Below are 20979 nucleotides of genomic sequence, written 5' to 3' on the forward strand. Positions count from 1 at the left end.
TTCACCAGATATATAAATCCCACTCGCTAGACTTCACAACCTCTGAGGATTCCTGCCATAGATGCAGGCGAAAGGTCAGGAGAGAATGCTTCTGGAACATGGCCATACAGCCCGGAAAACTCACAGCAACCCAGTGATTCCGGCCATGAAAGCCTTCGACAATACATTATACAGATATAGATATATAGATATAGATATAGATAAGGTGAACTTCATAACTCTCTGGAGAGAGAGAGACATGAGAATGACATCCTATTTGTATTAGATCATTCCAATATTCAGTTGCCCCTTGCCTTCATTCCCAGGATCTGTAAATCGATACTATTGTTCCCAACGTTTTGCAAAACATCTGAGGAAAAAATCAGAACATTGGAAAGTGTGTAGTTTAGCCATCTTTTATCACTATTATTATAATTGCCGTCATCTAGAATAATACACCTATTTGTTCTATTATTATTATTATTATTACCACCACCATTATTATCAACATTGTTGTTGAAGGAAGGCATTTAACTGCACAGCTCGCGATTTCCCCCCAGGTTCTTTGTGCTGATAATTATATGTCTATGGACAAGTTTATGATGGGATGCATGACTAAACAACAGAGAAGGCGCTGTGACGAACTGTCCCCACATCCCGGCTCTGGAAAATACAGCATCCAGCATCCGCATCTCTCTTTCTTGGGATTTCTTCTACCTGTGCAACTTCTAACCATTTGCAGAAAGGTGAAGTTTTTGCATCGACCATATATTCCCCTAGAATCGAATCTGTGACTGTGTAAATACCACACAAATTCGGTTCTACAGGGTATATATAGACAACGTAATAACATTCTGTGTGTCATCTGACTCAAGGTGACAAAAGGCAGCGTCTCTGCAATGTCCGGATCCCTTTGGTTTTCTTCCGAGGAATCCATACTATTTTCTGTTGGGGGCAAAAGTCTGGGGTCATGGGTGGGAAACAAAAATGGGATGATTTCACGAGAGAAGATCCCTCTTCCCACCACCACATATCCCCAAACCACCGGAAAATACTAATAATAATAATATAAAAGTCCCCAGACAAATGTATTATGATCGTTATGAATATCTCCGTCCGACGGATTGGTGATCTTTGAAGTGACAAATGCTACGGATGTGTTTCGGCACTTAAAGGGCTCTGGAGGAAATGGGATGGCCTTTAACGTTTGTAATGATAGATGATGGTTGCACACAAGAATATGGGGTGTTTTTTCATTGATTTTACTTTTTAAATAATAGTATAAATAGTGGTGGTATTAATAATACTAATAAGATCCAAATATTGTTGCAATTTAAAATAAAAACACTGCGAAAGGATTGGATTGCTGTGAGTTTTCGAGACTGTATGGCCATGTTCGAGAAGCATTCTCTCCTGACGTTTTGCCCACATCAATGACAGGCACCCTCAGAGATTGAGGGACCCCACGCCCAATGTTTATTTTAAATTTTAATCTATTACATCTGGCCCGGCCATAGGTTTTAAAAATTTTTGTGTGTTATTACCTATATGTGATTTATATTACATAGTAATATTGTTTTATTTGCTTATTGCTTTGTTGTTTTACTGATGTGTTGTTGGGCTTGGCCTCATGTAAGCCGCCCTTGGGAGATGGTAGCGGGGTATAAATAAAGTATTATTATTATTATTATTCCTGTCATTGATGTGGGCAAAATGTCAGGAGAGAATGCTTCTCGAACATAGCCATACAACCCAGAAAACTCACAACAACCCAGTGATTCCGGCCATTGTTGATCTTGGCCTCATGTAAGCAGCCCGGAGTCTCCTTGGGAGATGGTGGCGGGGTATAAATAAAGTATTATTATTATTATTATGCCTGTCATTGATGTGGGCAAAACGTCAGGAGAGAATGCTTCTTGAACATAGTCATACAGCCCGGAAAACTCGCAACAACCCAGTGATTCCGGCCATGAAAGCCTTCGACAACACTGCGAAAGGATGGACTCTCACTACAAAAATCTTTAAAAATTAATGTCTTGACTTTTGATGCCTAATAGAGAAAATCTATCTGAGTCTTGTAACCCTTCTCGGTTTTTCGGATAGTGGCGTTTATGGTGAAGGGCAGGGCGGGAGGTCATTCTAAATCATTGACAAACAAATCCCAGAGTTTCATTATTTCTGCGTTGTCGACAGCAACAGACTGGAGTCCAAAAGTTCATGTATTGTGGGTGACCCGGTCTTGTTGTCAATCCCCTCCCTTTCTCTCTCTCTCTTGCTCCTTCCCTCCACTTTTCTAACCAACGACAGAGAATAGGGGTTTTGATATCTGTGGAGAGCATCAAACACCCTGAGTCATTGCTTTCCCAAAGAGAGAAGTGCTCTTTTTCTTGGGTTTGGGGGGAGGGCTTCTATTTCAAAAAAGGTGGTCTTCTTATAGTGGAAAGAGGCGATCAAACCTATCATTAGATTCACTCCATCCCTCTTTTCTGAGCTGCTTAGTAAAGAAGCCTTCTCTTATCTTTCCTTTTCTTACTTTCTTTTTTTTTTGTAAAGCATTACAATTCCTTAGTAGCTGTCCCCTGCCACGCCAGTCTGTGTATATGTGTTTTGTGTGTGTATATGTGTGTGTGTATTTGTGTATATATGGGTATTTCCTTATATATGTGTGTATGGTTTTGTGCATGTGTTATAATGTCATTTTTGGGGTTTTTTGGCTCTTAAGTCTCTTCTGCTGTCTTTTTCAGTGTTTTTATGAGTGATGGTCACCCATTGGCCTGATAGGTGTATTGTGTCCAAATTTGGTGTCAATTCGTCCAGTGGTTTTTGAGTTATGCTAATCCCACAAACGTACATTACATTCTTATTTATTTAGACTAACTGTACCCGTCCTTCCCTCTTTCTCTCCTTCTTTCCCTCCTTCCTTCACTCCCTCTCTTTCCTTCCTTCCTTCCTTCCTGTCTGTCCTTCTCTTCTTCCTTCCTTCTCTATCTCTTTCCTTCCTTCCCCCTTTTTTTCCCTCCCTCTTTCTCTCCTTTCTTCCTTCTCTACTTCTTTCCTTCCTTCTCTCTTTGCTTCCATGCTTCCTTAGCCCTTTCCTTCTTTCTTTCCCTCCCTCCCTCTTTCTTTTCTTTCTTGCTTTCTTTGGTTTTTTTCTTCCCTTCCCTCCCTCTTTCTTTCCTTTTTTTCTGTATTGTCGTTTAGCTTTTCGTCATTTAGCTCTTTGGGGCTTTTAAAGTCCCTTCTGCCGTGTTTTTCGATGTTTTTATGAGTGAAGGACATACATTAGGTTGTTAGGTGTCTTGTGTCCAAATTTGGTGTCAATTCCCCCAGTGGTTTTTTGAGTTCTGTTAATCCCACAAACGAGCATTACATTTTTATTTATATAGATTATAGTTCCTTCCACACAGCTGAACAAAATCCCACATTATCTGCTTTGAACTGGAATATATGGCAGTATGGACTCAGATAAGCCAGTTCAAAGCAGATCTTGTGGGATTTTCTGCCTTGATATTCTGAGATATAGGGCTGTGTGGAAAGGGCCTTCCTTGTCTTGCTGCTTTTGGTTAATCAGTCTTCAAACACTAAACACTTTAGCAGCCAGTTCTACAGAAAATCTGTTTCTTTTCGCCTTTTGAAAGAAGAGGTAAAAGCACAGGATAGAAGCCAAAGAGTGGAGCGAGAGATCTCTCCCAGATATTTCCAGCAATAGCACAAATTTTCATATTTGTTAGACGCTGTGACCTGCGTTTCACCTTTATCGGGAGACTTGTTCAGACAGGTCAAAGCCAAAGGAGTTATTGATGAACAAAAGCGTTAAATATTCACCTCCTGCTCAACTGCCCATACAAATTCTTTTGATCCAGCAGGCCTTTTTGTGCTCTGGTTCATACCCAAGCTAAGTTTAAGGAAGATTTTGCCCCCTTTTTAAAAAAAAAAAGAGAAAAGAAAGAAAGAGAAGAACAGAATGGGAAATCAAAGAAAAGGAGAAAGGCAGCCTTGTTTCTTGAAAAAGGATTCAAGAGCCCGCCAGAAACCAGAGCAAAAGAGCTCTCCAAAACACAAGGAAATGTACCTCCTTCAGTTTAGAGCTTGCTTTAGAGTGATCAGAATGCCATACACATAAATAATATAATTCCAGTTTTATACAGAACGATGCGAATTATTGGCCTTGGATTTAAACAAAGCAAGATCCATTTCACAAGGCGAGAGGAAAGGGTGAAGGAGACACTAAGTCGACACAAAATACTTTTAGAGGTTCAGTCACCCAAATTGTTTGCATCTTTCAGATAGGAATGTAAGACATTATAGGCTAAAATACATCAAAACATAGAATAGAGTCATAGTAGATACACAAATAGGTGGTGCAAAAACCATGTAATAAATAATAATCGCCTTTTTCCGTTCCTTTTTCCGTTCCTTTGTTCAGATTAAGGCATCTCTGTCGCCCCTCCTTATCACAAACCTAAAATGCAATTGAACAATTCCCACTCTTTTCCTGTTGTGATGCGAATAAATAAATGTCAGCCTCTGTCTTGGGGACACTTACACCAAATGCCACCAAATCATTACACGCTAAGCAATAGCATCACCTCATCATCTCGACTGGGGCTGGATCTACACTGCCCTATAAGTCCCACATAATATATAATATAATATAATCCTACATAATGCAGCTCAATGCAGTTCAAACTGCGTTGTATGGTATGTTTCGAAGAGCCCTTCCACAGGGCCCTATATCCCAGAATACCAAGGCAGAAAATCCCAACATATTTCCTTTGAACTGGGTTATCTGAGTCCATACATTAATCCCACATTATCTGAATATGGACTCAGATAACCCAGTTCAAAGCAAATATTGTGAGTTTTCTGCCTTGATATTCTGCGTGGAAGGGCCCCAAAATGACAGTGTAATGCAGTTAAAACTGGATTATATGGCAAAGTAGATCCAGCCTTAATCTCAAACAGGAATATGTGTCATCGTTGACAACCAGGAAGGAAACAAATTGGTTTAGGCAGAAGGAAGGAGCTAATCAAAAATTTTAAGGGCCACCACGCCTTATTGGAATATCAGTTCACCCTTCAAAGGCTGTGCAGACAATCCACAAATATCAAAGGGACATATCAATGAAGCCAAAGGCCCTGAGCATTTATTTTCTGGGGCGAATGCGTCATAGCCTTCTCCTGTTCAGGGGGCTCATCATGCTCCTGAGCTGGAAAGGCCTGAGGAGGAGGCAGAACATGACACCTGGCACCTGTGCAGCCCTGTAATGCCCCTCCTTGGAAAGTGTACCATCAGCCTTTGCTGCCATTTGCCAACATACACGTGGAGGACGGGCAAGGAGGAGGGAAGAAAGTAAAACCGAAGCCCCAGGACAAAAAAGCCTCAGAGAAACACACCAAGAATGAACGACCTCTTCCTACGACGTCAGCCACTCAAGGTAATGCTTGAAAACCACCACAGTATAGACATAAATGCATAGATTTTGCAAGGAGGAAAAATGTACTTACTGTAGACGTCCTTCCATTGTCCCGAACCTGTTGCAATTAAAAAGAGAAAGAAGATGAAGAAACCTGTCACTGATATTATTCCACTTTCTGTATTGATTCTATTGAACAGTATTGCCCTCTTCCTTGTGTATCCCTGCTGAGTACACAAGCTGCATTAAAGAGGAAAGTTAGCATACCTTTTCTGACAAATGATTATTATTTTATTAGTTTTGCCTTATTATTATTATTATTATTAGATAGATAGATAGATAGATAGAGATAGGTAGATAGGAATCAGAGTTAAATCTTTTAGCCCAGAGCATAGATATATTGGATAGATCTTTTGGACTATCATTTTCTAGGTTGCTGTGAGTTTTCCGGGCTGTATGGCCATGTTCCAGAAGCATTTTCTCCTGACGTTTCACCCACATCTATGGCAGGCATCCTCAGGGTTGTGAGGTTAACTCTGAAGATGCCTGCCATAGATGCGGGTGAAACGCCAGGAGAGAATGCTTCTGGAATATGACCAAACAGCCCGGAAAACTCAAAGCAACCTAGTGATTCCGGCCATTAAAGCCTTAGAAAACATATCAGTTTCTACTTTGCATTTGTATAAGGAAATATACAGCTTTGAGTATTGAGTATCTTGCTTATGAAAGAAGATGCCATATATGTGTGTGTGTATGTATATACACACACACACACACATATATACCCACTTCTCTCTCTCTCTCTCTCTCTTTGTATATATATTCTTATATATATATCTTCTCTCTCTCTCTCTCTCTCTCTCTCTCTCTCTATATATATATATATATATATATTCATCTACAAACAAGATACTCAATACCCAAAGCTGATTTCCTGGGATTAATATGCACCTTAGAGATATCTCAGTCTATAAAATTTATGGAGCATCCTCACCCCGATTTAATTACCTAATTAATATTACAATGTCTATCTCCACAATTTCCTTAACATTAGATTTTAAGCTTATTATTATTGTTACTAGAGTACTATGAGAAAAGCTTGCGTTCTCCTCCTTTCCTGCATCTTTCTTTCTTCCACACGCGGAGGCAGACCATAAAAATGGTATTACAAAGATTAATAATAATAATAATAATAATAATAATAATAATAATAATAATATGTAATACCATATATAAACAATATATTTTTCAAAAGTAATTCAACTCTGTTCATCGCTTTTTTAGGGCTGCTACAAAGACAGCAAAATGAAAGTGGGTTCCAAAGATATCCTGCCTCAAGGACTTCTGTTTTCCCCCCTTCCCTTTCCCTCCCTCTTTTCAGTTTCCTTTTCAAATTGCAGGACCAACACCGTGAAATGTTCTGCAAATGAAATATTCACACACGACCTACCAGCTCCAAAAGTAGCCTTGATGTCCTCCAAATAGTAATTCTAAGAGCAAGATCGACCTCCAGTCTGACAACGCTGAGTTTGTTTAGTTTTTGTTTCTATTCGATCCAAAGTTATTATAATCCAAATCTATAAAGCCTAATTACGGAGATGCTGTGCTTTCTTTTTCAAGGGAAAGGGCCTAAAAAGGAGGAGATGGGGTTGAGTGTCCCTGGAAGGAACCGGCTCGCGGAAAAAGGGGGTGTCCGGAGAGACTTACTGTCCGCTTTCTTTCTCGAAGGGAAGAGAGAAGAGGAGGAGGAAGAAGAGCAAGTCCTCTGGGCGCTGGGCTCCTCCCGGCTCACACTTTCCCTGTCACTGCTTCCAGGAACCCAGGCATCTGCACTTGTATGCTCTTAAACTAATTTATGGTGGGAATTATATTTTGGCTTGTCAACTCTGGAGCCATAAAACAAAGTTTATTGGAATCACGTGCTTGGAAGGAGCCACTCAGGACCGATCTCGGCGGAACAATAAATAACCTCGAGCTTTAAACTTTTATTCGCTTAAATAAAGAGGGAGCGAAAGAAAGAAAGAAAGAAAGAAAGAAAGAAAGAAAGAAAGAGGCAGAGAAGGAGGAAAAAAAAGGTGGGGGTGGGGAAGGGCCCTGTATTCTCTGAGAGAATTTCAGGAGTCCAAAATAACAAGGTTCACGCAATGGGCCCCCCTTATATATATATACATAGATGTGTGTCTGTGTTTAGGCCAGGCTTGGGAAATAGCTGCCTGAAGAAAGCGGCCCAGCTGGCTTCCCTTTAGTTACTTTTTGTGAGGAAAAGAGTTCCGTGTGAAATTCGCTCTGAGTGAGTACCAATTCAACGTTTATTGGGATGAATATGTATGGGGTGGAGAGAATAGAGGAGTGGGGAGGGAAGGAAGGGAAGAGCTCTCACTTAAACAATATTGTGAAAAGTCCAACTCGTTTTGGAGAGCTTTCCAACCTTCAACCTTTCTCTACCGTCCAGGTAATTGAGCTAGGTGCCTAGAAGGAGGATATAGGTATCCTACGGCTCTTCCAGAGAAGCCCTACATCTCAACTTTTCTATTTATCACGGATTATCTGGCAGTGTGGACTCATATAATCCGGTTTAAAACAGAAAACCTGGGCTCAGAACCTGGGATATAGGGCCTGTCTGAAAGGACCCCCAGTCAGTCTAAGGCCCCTTCCAGACAGGCCCTATATCCCAGGATCTGATCCCAGGTTTTCCCTTTATCTCAGATTATCTGGCAGTGGAGACTCATATAATCAGGTTTAAAGCAGAAAACCTGGGATCAGATCCTGGGATAGCCCTTTCCGGAAGAGTCCTTCCACACAACCCTATACCCCATAATATAAAGGCAGAAAATCCCACATTATCTGAGTGTGGACTCAGATAACCCAGTCCAAAGCAGATTTTGTGGGATTTTCTAACTTGATATTCTGAGATATAGGGCTGTGTGGAAGAACCCAGACAATCTGGGGGGGGGGGGGGGCTACCAGACAGGTCCTACATTGCAGGATCTGAGCCCAGGTTTTTTGTTTATCCCAGATTATCTGGCAATGCGGATTTATATAATCCAGTTTAAAGCAGAAAACCTGGAACCAGATCCTGGAATATAGGGCCTGTCTGGGAGGGCCCCCAGTCAGTCTCAGGGCCCTTCCATACAAGCCCTATATCACAGGATCTGATACCAAGTTTTCTGTTTATCCCAGAATATCTGGCAGTGGGGATTCATATAATCTGGTTTAAAGCAGTAAACCTGGGATCAGATCCTGGGATATAGGGTCTATCTGGAAGGGTCGCTAGTTGGCTCAAAAAACATCTTCTAAGCCTGGGGTGCATATTTTTCCTCTTTGTAAAAAAATCCCTGTTGTAAACCTTGTGGCTTGCTGTGCCCCCCAAGAACCTTTTTCTGCTTTCTAAACAACTGCTGCGAGTGTGTACCTCAAAAGAAAAACCTACACTGAAACCTCCATGATCCAGAGCAGTGATAGCCATGAGCTTGGTTTGAATGTTGGGCTAGGAATCAGTGGACTAGTAATCAGGGAGAGTAGGGTTTGAATCCATGCTCAGCCGTGAGGTTGGCCAAGTCACACTTTCTCAGCCTCAGAGGAAGGTATGGGCAGCTTTCCCCTCACAACGCTACCAAGAAAAATCACGTGATAAGGTCATCTTTAGGTCACCATGCGTAGGAAGGGACTGGAAGGCGCATAGTAACCATACCTTTTGGGAGGAGACACAAGAGAGGAAGACTATCTCTTCCAGCGTCCAATTGCTGACAGCGTGTCCTTCAGAAGAAAAGCTCTTAACTTGCACTGAAACCCCCAAGATCCGGAGCAGTGATAGCCATGAGTTTGTTGGAGTGGTTTGAGTTTTAGCTAGGAAACGGTACTTTGAGCAACCAGCGGTGCTGAGAGATGTAGTTTCTTCTACTTTCCTACAGGGCAGAAGGCCGGACCGGATGGCCTTGTGGTCTCTTCCAACTCTCCTACTTCTTGCCCTGCTAAGCAGCCTCAAAGAGGAGTGAGTTCTCAGAGGCAAGAGAGTGGGCAATCAGGACTTAAAGAAACAGCCATCCTCAAGGCCTCCTCGTCTGATGTGGGGCCCTCCCAAGTGACCAAACTGTTTCGAAGCCTATGAAGTTACAGGACTTGTGAAAGTGACAAAACAGGAGAAGTTGATTCGTGTTCCCTCCCCTGCTTCTCTTGCTCCTCCTCCCCTCTCAGACTTTGATAATTGAAACTTTAAGGAGGGTTATAAAATTAGGAAAGGAGTCTGGTGTGAAGGAAAGCCAGGAAGGGGCGCGAGGGAGAGAACAAGAGAAGGAGGGTGTTACTAAACCGAAGTGGCTTCATTATAAATCATAGGGATTCAAGGACCTTGGGAAGGACTCGCCTTTCCCCTGAAAAAAAATGCGGAGAATATTTTTTTACTGTATTTATGAATGTGCTAAATGCGCCTCCAGTTGGGAAGGTCAATAGGAGATATTACCTAAGCTGGTGCCAACTGTATACGAAGGAAAGAGCGGGGGGGGGGGGGGGGAGAGAGAGAGAAACGCCTGTAATTTAAAAGCAGGAGGCAGAAAGGTTTGCATGGAGACTGAGGCGACCCCCCTCCCTCCTGCTTTCCACTCCTGTCACGTGAATCGATCTCATTACTCCTCCGACGTGATTTATGAAAATTCCTCCAGGAAGAGTGGATGAGTAGGTCGCTAGCTACAATATTTAACCTTAGCCTAAGAGGGAGAGAACCAGCGTCCCTATTTAGGACTTTCACCCGAGATCAGGACGGAATACACTATAGTCAGGAAAGAACATCCACAGCCACGGGTCAATTTCACCCTATGGATGCACCTATGAACTGGAATATATGGCAGTATGGACTCAGATAACCCAGTTCAAAGCAACAGGTCAGCGGTTGGAATCAGAGAAAGCGGGTTGAGCTCCCTCTGTTAGCTCCAGCTCCTTATGAGGGACATGAGAGAAGCCTCCCACAAAGATGTTTTTTCATGTCAGGAACGACTTGAGAAACTACAAGTCGCTTCTGGTTTGAGAGAATTGGCTGTCTGTAAGGACGTTGTCCAGGGGACTCCTGGATGTTTGATGTTTTACCAGCCTTGTGGGAGGCTTCTCTCGAGCAAGAGCTGACAGAGGGAGCTCAACCTGCTCTCCCCATTTCAACTGGGGGGGGCTCCATTAAAACATCTGGCCATCCCCTGGGCAATCTCCTTGACACCAGAAGCTACTTGCAGTTTCTCAAGTCGCTCCTGACATGTAAAAAGCAGGCATTGTGGGATTTTCTGCCTTGATATTCTGGGTTATATGCCTGTTTGGAAGGGCCCCCAGCCTGCGCTGTCCCTGTGGATCAATTCAGTGTGTTTGGATAATGCAATTGCTTACACGTCTAAACCCTAACCCCAATGTTCTGTGCCTTCTGATCGTTTGGGACTCGTGGTGACCTTACTGCAGGATTCTCTTTATAATATTCCTTGAAAGTGGGATAGCTTTTGCCCTCCTCCGAGGCTGAGAGTGTGTGACCCAAGGTCACTAAGTTAATCTCATGGCTGAGTGGGAATTCGGGCCCTGGTCTCCACAGAGCCATTGTCCAACGCTCAAAGCAGGGCACTCAGTACTTGGAGAGAAAGCCTACTGAAAGTAATGGAACTTGCCTCAGGATTTACCCAAGGTCACCCAAGGGGTCTCTGTTGCTGAGTATGAATTTAAACCCCCATTTCCGGAATTCATCCAGCTCTTAAACCCCATCTACACTGTCATATAAAAGCCAGATGATCTTCTTTGAACCGGTTTGTCTGCACTGCCATATAATCCAGTTCAAAGCAAATCACCTCGATTTGTTATGGCACTGTAGATGGGGCCTCAGACTACTGTAGACTTAAATCAACTTCCTCAGACACATCCTTTGTACACTAATCCAGACTAACTGGGCTATGCCTTTGAATACTTCATACTTCCAAGAGACCACTGAAAGCAATGGAGTGAAAGATAATCATGGCTATTTTCTCCATTGACTGTAGTATGTTTACCTTGACTTAAGACGGGATGGATCCAATGTGTTGGGAATCCAGGTGTGCAGTACCTTAGTTCGAGTTCTTGAGTTGAAAAGAGACCAGAATCTGACTCTAAATCCAGATTTACCACAGGTAAAGTAGGCTATGGTCCACTGACTACTTACCTTGCCTTTTCATATTCCATTTTAATCTGTGAAAAACTTCCAAAATTTCTCAAAAGTTGCCCTAAAATCACTAGCTCCTGTCCAGTGTTGGAAACTAAGCAAGGTCGATGCTGGTTATTCACTGGAACTCAAGGCCCCCACTAACCAATACCAAAGGCTGTGGGCTATATTTCAAGGGAAGGAATAGGCTAAACTGCCTCTGAGAATTCCTCAGCTCAGAAAATCCTTTGAGATTCAGGAGGTCAGTATAAATCTGCAGGCTACTTGAAGGCACATATACACATAGTTCTGTAAAGCCCCTTCCACTCAGCTGAATATAATCCCACATTATCTGCTTTGAATTGGAATATATGGGAAAGTGGACTCAGATAACCTAGTTCAAAGCAGATATTGTGAGATATTCTGCCTTGATATTCTGGAGGCCCTTCCACACAGCCCTTCCAGAATATCAAGGCAGAAAATCCCACAAGATCTGCTTTGAACTGGGTTATCTGAGTCCACACTCTGATAATGTGGGATTTTCTGCCTTGTTATTCTGAGATATAGAGCTGTGTGGAAGGGCCCTAAGATTGCATAATTATCACTTTGGAATAAAGAACAGGGCCATTCTAAGAAAATAAAGACACAAGTAAATCAAAATTGAAGAACTCAGTCTCTTCAGAACAGAGATAAATTAAATAATAATAATAATAATAATAATAATATAATACTAACAACAGGAATAATAACTCCAGAATCCTAGCCCAACTCTCAAATTTCTATGCCACACTGCCTCCCAGCACTTGTTTACTGTGAACCATACCATTAAAACTCACTAAAACTAGTTTAATCTCAATTTATGCAGACTGGTTGGCCTTGAATTGGGTGTAACTTTCTTTTCAAAAGTTGTTTGGAGAAGTCGTTCAGTTAAACCAGCATTTTCCAGCCAACCCAACAACTTTACTGTATGGAACCTACTTTGATCTTATCCCTCCAGATCAACTGATTTAAGGAAAGGGTTGTTTCTGCGTTTCTTTCATTCCCATCCTCACAAAAAGCAACCCTCAAATAATAGTTTAATAGTTATACTTAGAATCTCATTCCACATTTTTCTTTTTTATTCCTCTTCACATTGGCTTTCAACTGTGATGAACGAAATCAAACACAAACTGAAGATGAAATTTCATGCACTTCTTGTGGACAGCATTCACAGGGTCCATGTAAACACTTATTTAAAGTAGACCCATGAAATAATAGATAGATCTAAGTATTCCCATGGGTCTATTCTAAGTATGATTTCAATGTGCATCTACACTAGGCCTGGGCAAACTTGGGCCCTCCAGGCGTTTTGGACTTCAACTCCCACCATTCCTAACAGCTTCAGGCCCCTTCCTTTCCCCCTCAGCCGTCCAAAACACCTGGAGGGCCCAAGTTTGCTCATGCCTGATCTACACTAAAGAATTAATGCAGTCTGATACCACTCTAACTCAATGCTATGGAATCCTGGGAGTGGCACAACCACTCCTTGGCAGAGAAGGCTAAATAAAGACTTGTAAAACTGTAGTTCCTAAAATGGTGTCAAACTGCATTAATTCTGCAGTGTAGTTGCACCCTTAGTCTCCATTCAAACTACAGGATTGAGATAAGTTTGACTTCACTGCCTTTAATGAAATCCATACTAGCGTAGACCATGAAACAGTTCCCTTCTGCTGGAATCTTACATATGAACCAGAAGCATTCTCTCCTGAGGTTTTGCCCACATCTATGGCAGGCATCCTCAGAGGTTGAGGGGGTCTGTTGAAAACTAGGCAAGTGAGATCTATATATCTGAGGAATGTCCAGGATGGGAGAAAGAACTTTTGTCTGTTTAGGCAAGTGTGTATGTTGCAATTGGCCACCTTGATCAGCATTGAATGGCCTTGCAGCATCAAAGCCTGGCTGCTTCTTGCCTAGTTTCCAACAGACCTCACAACCTCTGAAGATGTCTGCCATAAATGTGGGTGAAATTTCAGGAGTGAATGCTTCTGGAACATGGCCATACAGCCCAGAAATCTCACAGCAACCCAGTGAGTCAGGCCATGAACGCATTTGACATTGAACAAGATACTGTTGGACCATAAATCCTATCATTGCTCAACATTGATTATGATGATTAGGAATGATGGGAATTGTAGTTTAACAACATCTGAAAGGCTGCATATTCCCCACTTCTAGGCTTCAAAGTTTTATGTCATAGGGATCACACCAGAAAAACCTTTCACAGTTTTTTTTAGAGCTGCTGAAAACCTTTTGCACAGAGTGCATCACTTTTAGAATGGACTTGTTCAGCTTTCAGCAGGATAATAAGAGGATAGGGTGCCTAGGTTCTACCAGTTCATTTCCCTGGATTCTTGCGAAATCATGGATTAGAATCACAACCTTTATCCAAAATACTAATTTCTGCACGTATAAGCACCATTGAGGAATGGCCAAAGATATTTTGCTACAGCAGTTGGTGTGCATAGTGTTTTGTTTGGCAACAGAAGTCCCACAAATAAGTCTTCCTTCCTTGACAATAAAGATAATTCAATAAACTGAGTAGTAAATTGTTATCTTTTCATGCCAAAGGCTTTCTCTTAATGTCATCTATACTTTGGATGACTCTCCATCTCTATAAGGAGATACACTTGGCACATGTTCAGAAACACAAGGTTTTCCGGGTGTAAATTCTTCAATTTGACCCTGATTACTTCTTCAAAGAAACTCTTGCACTTGCAGGAATGTTTTGGAAATACAAAACAACTGCTAGCTGCCTCTGTACTGATATGCTAACAAAAAGCTGATTACACACACACACACACACACACACACACACACACACACGTGTGTGTGTGTGTGTGTGTGTGTGTGTGTAAAGGGATGCTTTCCCCATTATGGGCTACAAGCAACCATCCATTTACTAAGGGACCTTCCACACAGCCCTATATCCCAGAATATCAAGACAGAAAATTCCACATTAACTCAGTGTGGACTCAGTTCAAAGCAGATATTGTGAGATTTTCTGCCTTGATATTCTGGGATATAGGGCTGTGTGGAAGGGTCCTCAATGGAACTCAATAACGTGAGAATTTCCGTAAACCAATTCGTGCTTAGAGCCCCCGTTTTCGACCAGGGGGATCCCAGGTTCAAATCCTCCTTAACTCAAAAGTAGCTATTTCTGCCTAATTTTGAATCAGGATTGTCGTGGCAATGAACCAGAACAGGAATGGGGTGTGAAAAGGAAGGAAAAGCAGACTATCAACGCAATAACTAGGCTGTATTTCAGACGAATTAAGTGGCAAAACCATCTCTGAGTATTCCTTGTCCAGGAAAACTCTAGTTTTCAGGGAAATTCATGGCTCACTATAAGGGTCCTTCCACACAGCCGTATAACCCAGAACATCCCACAATCTCTGCTTTGAACTGGGTGATCTGAGTCCACACTGCCATATATTCCACTTCAAAGCAGACAATGTGGGATTTTAGTCAGCTGTGGGGAAGGGGCCTTAGTCGACAGGTGACCTAAGAAATATCTATCAAGAAGAGATCAAGTTCAAAACTTTTCTTTGACCCCTGGGCAAGAACGAACTGAGAGCCTTCCCCCCCCCCCCCCCCCAGCAAACCTGGCCCTGTAACCAGATGCCAGTGCAAATCACCCCCTTCTTTCTTAACGCGGGCAAAGCGTAAGAAGCTCGTTCGGTTCCTTTGCACGAACCCACACAATCCAGGAGAAATTGGCAGGAAGGTTTAATGCCCCGAAACCACAAAGGGAGGAAATAAGGCCAGTGAACTGTGGGAGAAGAGGAGGAGGCCTTTCCCGTCATGTGGCCCGGGATACATCAGCAGGGAGGAAACGCCGGGTGTGCTCAGGTGAAAAATTGCAGGTTTGAAAAATGGCTCCACTTAAAGCGGATTAGCCCCGGGAAGCTCCTTAAACAAGCCCTGAAACCGAGGAGGCACGCGCGGAGGAGGGAGAGCTCCTCTTTCACCCCTCTTCCCTGCAAGAGAAAAACTACCCAAACCCTCCAAGTATTCCACTATGTAACAAAACTTGGGGGGTGAAATGTGTTCCTGGTTTGAAAGTGTTATTTCCTGTTTGGGTTGTTGTAGGTTTTTTCGGGCTATATGGCCATGTTCTAGAGGCATTCTCTCCTGTCGTTTCGCCTGCATCTATGGCAAGCATCCTGAGGATGCTTCGTTTCGCCTGCATCTATGGCAAGCATCCTGAGGATGCTTGCCATAGATGCAGGCGAAATGACAGGAGAGAATGCCTCTAGAACATGGCCATATAGCCTGAAAAAACCTACAACAACCCAGTGATTCTGACCATGAAAGCCTTCGACAATATATTTCCTGTTTAATTGTGCTGTGCTTACTTTGAAAATAGTTGTGATACTCCAGAAACTGCAGTATGTCCCACAAAAACAAAGTTTTTGCAGTTTAATAAACTTTCCCTGTGTTTTTATGATGGAACCAATTAGGAAATGAGATTATTAATCCAGGAACAAAAGTAATTTTACATAGTGTTTATCAGGGGCTGGCCTCCTGCTCCCAAAAGCCCCAGCCTGTAGGGCTGCTGCAAAAGGAGAGCAAGCTGCAAAATTAGCTGAATTCGCACTGTAGAATAAATCCAGTTTAACACCACATTAACTGTCATGGTTCAGTACCGTGCAATCCTGGGATTTGCAGTATGGCGAGGCACTCCTTGGAAGAGAATGACCTTGTAAAATGACATTTCCAGGATTCCATAGCACTAAACCATAGCAGTGTAGATGCATCATTGCATTTGAGTGTAACGCCAAGGCGACCCAAAACCATGAATGGAGGAAGTAGGGTTCCTCCTCACTCTGTGCTTTCTGACCAACACCTACTATCATCCTGGAAAACGTGGAGGTATGGCCAAAGAACAATTGAGGCTCACCAAGATGGACAACAATTAATTAATTAATTAATTAATTAAATATCTGCCTGGGAAGAAGTCCCAGTTTTCATTTGCTGAAACTCAGCTCCAAAATGCACCTGTTCAGTAGGCTCCCTCAACCAGATAATTTCAGCTCCCAGAAGCCCCAAGCCATGGGGACCATTGGCCATGGTGGCTGGAGGATTCTGTGAATTGCAATTTGCAAAGTATTACTCTAAAACTGTCCATGTTCTTTACTCCCTTCTTTCAGTTTCTCCATTATAAAGATTCTTGCTAGATTCGATCAAGGTAGTCCTTCACAACCTGAGATCTTCCAGATGATCCCAACTACAAATCCCATCTTGTTTAACCATCACACAAAGCATAATCTGCCACTCCTCACAGCCCCCAATGGAGCCAGAACTCAAAGCATACTGGATGCTGAGAATGTGGTCCTATTGCAATATGTGGGGCCTGTGGAATCTGATGAAGTGGACACTGACAGCTAGCCATCTGTCTCCTTGGACAGATTCTCTCAAGCCAAAGGAAGGCAAGGAAAGGCAAGGGGAGTGGGTTCCTCTATGTATGTTTGTGTGTGTAGGGAGACTGGGAGGGTGAGCAAGGACAAGGACTTGTCTCATGACTGTGGAAGGTGAACCCTGGAAGAGTCCACGAAATGAGGTGGCAGAGGGGAGGGGGTTCAGGGATGCTGGGGGAGGTAGTAAATGAAGCGGGCCTTTACCACCTCTTCTTGAAAAGGAGGGAAGTGAGTCCAAATAACCATCCCTTGGACAGAAGGTGGTGTGGAAATAGACATTTTTTAGGAGGAGCTGCAATTTCGGGGAGGGGAAGAAACGGAGATCAAAGGGAAATCAGAGGAAGCTGGAGCAGAACAACATCAAAGACCAGACAGATTATGGTCCTCCAAAGTAACGACCCACTCGCTTGCCCCCCACGCCATTCACAAAAGGCTGGCTACACAGCCCCATTCATGAGGTGCACTTGAGGGTGGAGGAATGTGGCTGGGGGCAGATTCCAAACAGCACAACAAGTCTGCTGGAGGCCCTGGGACTGGAGTCTCATTACCGGTCATTTTTATTCAATAGGCCGCAGTTAACACGCCTTCTCTCTGGTCTCAAATACCTGGCTGCTTTGCACCCTTAGGAAAGAGGTAGGCAGATGTGCCAAGACTGTTGAAAAGGAAGGGGAGGACTTTCAGACTGCCCAAGATGTCTGTCCTGGGGGCAGTAACCCTTTGGTTACATTGAATTCAAGAGACTTGCCTTCCAAGGCCCAGTGCCCTTCTACACCTCCCTATATCCTAGGATCCGATGCCAGATTTTCTGATTATCCCAAGTTCAAAGCAGATAATCTGGGATCAGGTCCTGGGATATAGGGCAGTGTAGATCCAGCCTCAGTCTCTGTTTATGTGCCTTCAGGTTGCCTGATCTGTATGGATTTTATGAGGTTTTCTTAGGCAAGAGATACTCAGAGGTGGTTTTTCCAGTTCCTTCCCCTAATATAAAGCCTACCTAGGGTTTGGTTGGGGGTCTCCCATCTAAGTTCTAACCATGACTTGACTCTATTTAGCTTCCAAGAAAACTACTTAAAATCTACAGAGGGCCCAGAATATGAACGAAGGAGTATGATTCAGAATCGATTATCCAAATGACAACAGCTCACATCATTCTCAGCAGGCTGATGGGAGCTGCAGTACTGCAGCATTTGGTGGCTTATAAGAGCCTCCCCCTTGCAGCATTTTTGTCCTTTATCTCAGTATCTGGCCTTGGTGATCTAATTCCAGAGAATTTTGCAGCATTGATCTCAGTGGGATTCACTTCTGTGGGAAGAATCATGGAATTGCCTTGGAGTCCAAAAACTTGCATATTTTCTTGCCCAACCTCTCCCGGACTCTTCTGCACTGCCATATAAAATCCAGATTCTCTGCTTTGAACTGGATTATATGGCAGTGTCGACTCAGGGCCCCTTCTGCACTGCCACATAAAATCCAAATTATCTGCTTTGAACTGGATTATATGGCAGTGTAGACTCCGGGCCCTTTTGCAGTGCCATTTAATCCAGATTATCTGCTTTGAACTGAATTATATGACAGTGTAGACTCAGGCACCTTCTGCAGTGCCACATTATCCAGATTATCAGATAATCCACATTATCTGCTTTGAACTGGGTTATGTGAGTCTACACTGCCATATAATCCCGTTCAAAGCAGATTATCTAGATTTTATATGGCAGTGTAGAAGGGCACTCATATAAACTAGTTCAAAGCAAATAATGTGCCTTGTACAGTTTGTGGTGTCAGTAACAGTTTTTAATAAAAGACCAATAAAAGCGAAATGGATTGCGACCAGACACTTTGTTTGGCTTTGCCCAAAGGAAATTTTGGAACCGTAGTTCTTTGAGTATGCTGAAAAAGCAGACTGAGTGAGCTGCAATTTCCAGCATCCCCTTTTGTATCACATGGATTTCTAAGTGCATAACAGATGCACGTTTAAACATGAGGCTACCTGGGCAGAAAGGAAAAGGACCATTTTGACAAAATGCATTTGATCTTAGTGACCCTTACTCTGTTAATGAGCGTGAGGCGAAGAAGAAAAGGGAGATCGAGTTTCTTCCTTTTCCCAGCGAGAAAGTTGGAGGAGCTCTAGGGTAGGATCTTTCAGCGGGACCCCTGGATCTCTCAAACAGGGGGTGCGAGGGATCCTTGGCTGGAGATCCTTGGCAAAGGAGTCACCGCCTTTGCTCTCTCGGGTGGAGGGCAGGTCTGAAGACCCAAAGTGCCGTGAGGCTTGTCCTATAGCGCCTTCTCCTGGACAAATCGCCCCACAACAAAGTGGCTCTTCTTCACAGTGGGGAGAGTGGGGTGGAAAAGGGAAGAGGCGTCTCTGGAATAGACTCCCAAATGTAGAATAAAGGTGCTGGCAATTTCTGGAGGCAGTGGTGGTGGTGAGGAGGAGGAGGAGGAGGATAAAACCGTGGGGTTTCTGAGGAGCCTCATCCAGATCTAGGATCCAAGATAAATCCATTTAAATTCAGACGCATATCAGGTTTCCGTCCATCACAAAAAAGGCTGTCAAATTGAATCTAGCTGTGCAAGTTTCTCTGCAGGACAGAAGCTTTGAAGAAACGTTTCCAGCTTGAAACATTTTTTAATGGAGGAAAGGAAGAAAAATTATCTATAATGCCATCAAAGAATATGCAATAATGGTGGGGAATCTCAACTTTCAACATTTATTTAATACTGGAAGGAGCTCTTGCTCTTCCCCCAACCCGCCCCCCCCCCCCTTTTGAATAGCACTCGCCAACAAGCTGTTTGGCAGGAAATTGCATTGTTGAGTTGCTTTGTTCGCTGATACAGAAATGCCCAGAGTCTGGACTCCTGAGGAAAAGCAGCTGCAATTGTTTAAAGGAGGAGGGCTGGTTGGTGGGGGAGGCACTACTAAAGGTATGGATAGAGATCTTTGGGGTTTTGGACACAATGAAAAGAATAGGCATTTTTGTTGTTTTCCGTGTGCCCATTCACATATAAGAATGTTTTCCAGTTTGTGCGGTCATTCTGCCATTCATACAGTATATATTCATACACATGAATGGAAGGATAGCCAAGCAAACAGGAAACCGCATATTTTGGCAACGTTTCAAGTGCAAGCAGACTTCTCATTCCACTCAGGATGTTCCACTTTCCTCTGAAACCCACATAGATCCTCCTGAAAAATAATGTTTTCTCTTTAGCTCAGATTGAGGGGCTTCTACACTGTAGAATTGGTGCAGTGTGACTGCACTTTAACCGCCATAGCTCTATACTAGGGAACCCTGGGATTTGTACAAGGTCTTTAGTATTCTCTACCAAAGGGTGCTGGTGTTTTACCAAACTACAACCTCCATAGCATTGAGCCATGGCAGTCAAATTTGTGTCAAACCGCATTAATTCGGAAATGTAGATGGACGCTAAGGCCCCTTCCACACAGCTGAATTAAATCTAACATTATCTGCTTTGAATTGGAATATATGTCAATGTGGAATCAGACAACCCAGCTCAAAGCAGATATTGTGGGATTTTCTGCCTTGATATTCTGGTTTGTACGGTTGTGTGGAAGGACCCCCAGAATATCAAGGCAGATAATCTACAATATCTGCAATATCTGAGTCCACACTGCCATATAATCCAGTTCAAAGCAGATATTGAGGGATTTTTCTGCCGTGATATTTTGGGTTATATGGCTGTGTGGAAGGGCCCCCAGAATATCAAGGCAGATAATCCACAATATCTGCAATATCTGAGTCCACACTGCCATATAATCCAGTTCAAAGCAGATACTGCGGGATTTTTCTGCTGCTGTTATATTCTGGGTTATATGGCTGTGTGGAAAGGCCCCCAGAATATCAAGACAGATAATCCACAATATCTACAGTATCTGAGTCCACACTGCATTATAATCCAGTTCAAAGCAGATATTGCGGGATTTTTCTGCTTTATATTCCGGGTTATATGGCTGCGTGGGATGGCC

The 20979-nt window shown here is 43.0% G+C and overlaps 1 protein-coding gene across 1 annotated transcript in view; it reads right to left on the reverse strand.

Annotated features, from left to right (window-relative positions):
• The window catches only part of HOXD3 (homeobox D3), a 120267-nt gene that overhangs the window by 40700 nt on the left and 58588 nt on the right, over window positions 1-20979 (reverse strand). The window contains exon 2 of the mRNA XM_060779537.2: window positions 5488-5514. The gene's annotated coding sequence lies outside the window, so the exon portion shown is untranslated. The remainder of the gene's footprint in view (window positions 1-5487; window positions 5515-20979) is intronic.

The sequence above is a fragment of the Anolis sagrei genome, chromosome 1, assembly GCF_037176765.1.
Source record: "Anolis sagrei isolate rAnoSag1 chromosome 1, rAnoSag1.mat, whole genome shotgun sequence".
NCBI classification, from domain to species: Eukaryota; Metazoa; Chordata; class Lepidosauria; order Squamata; family Dactyloidae; genus Anolis; species Anolis sagrei.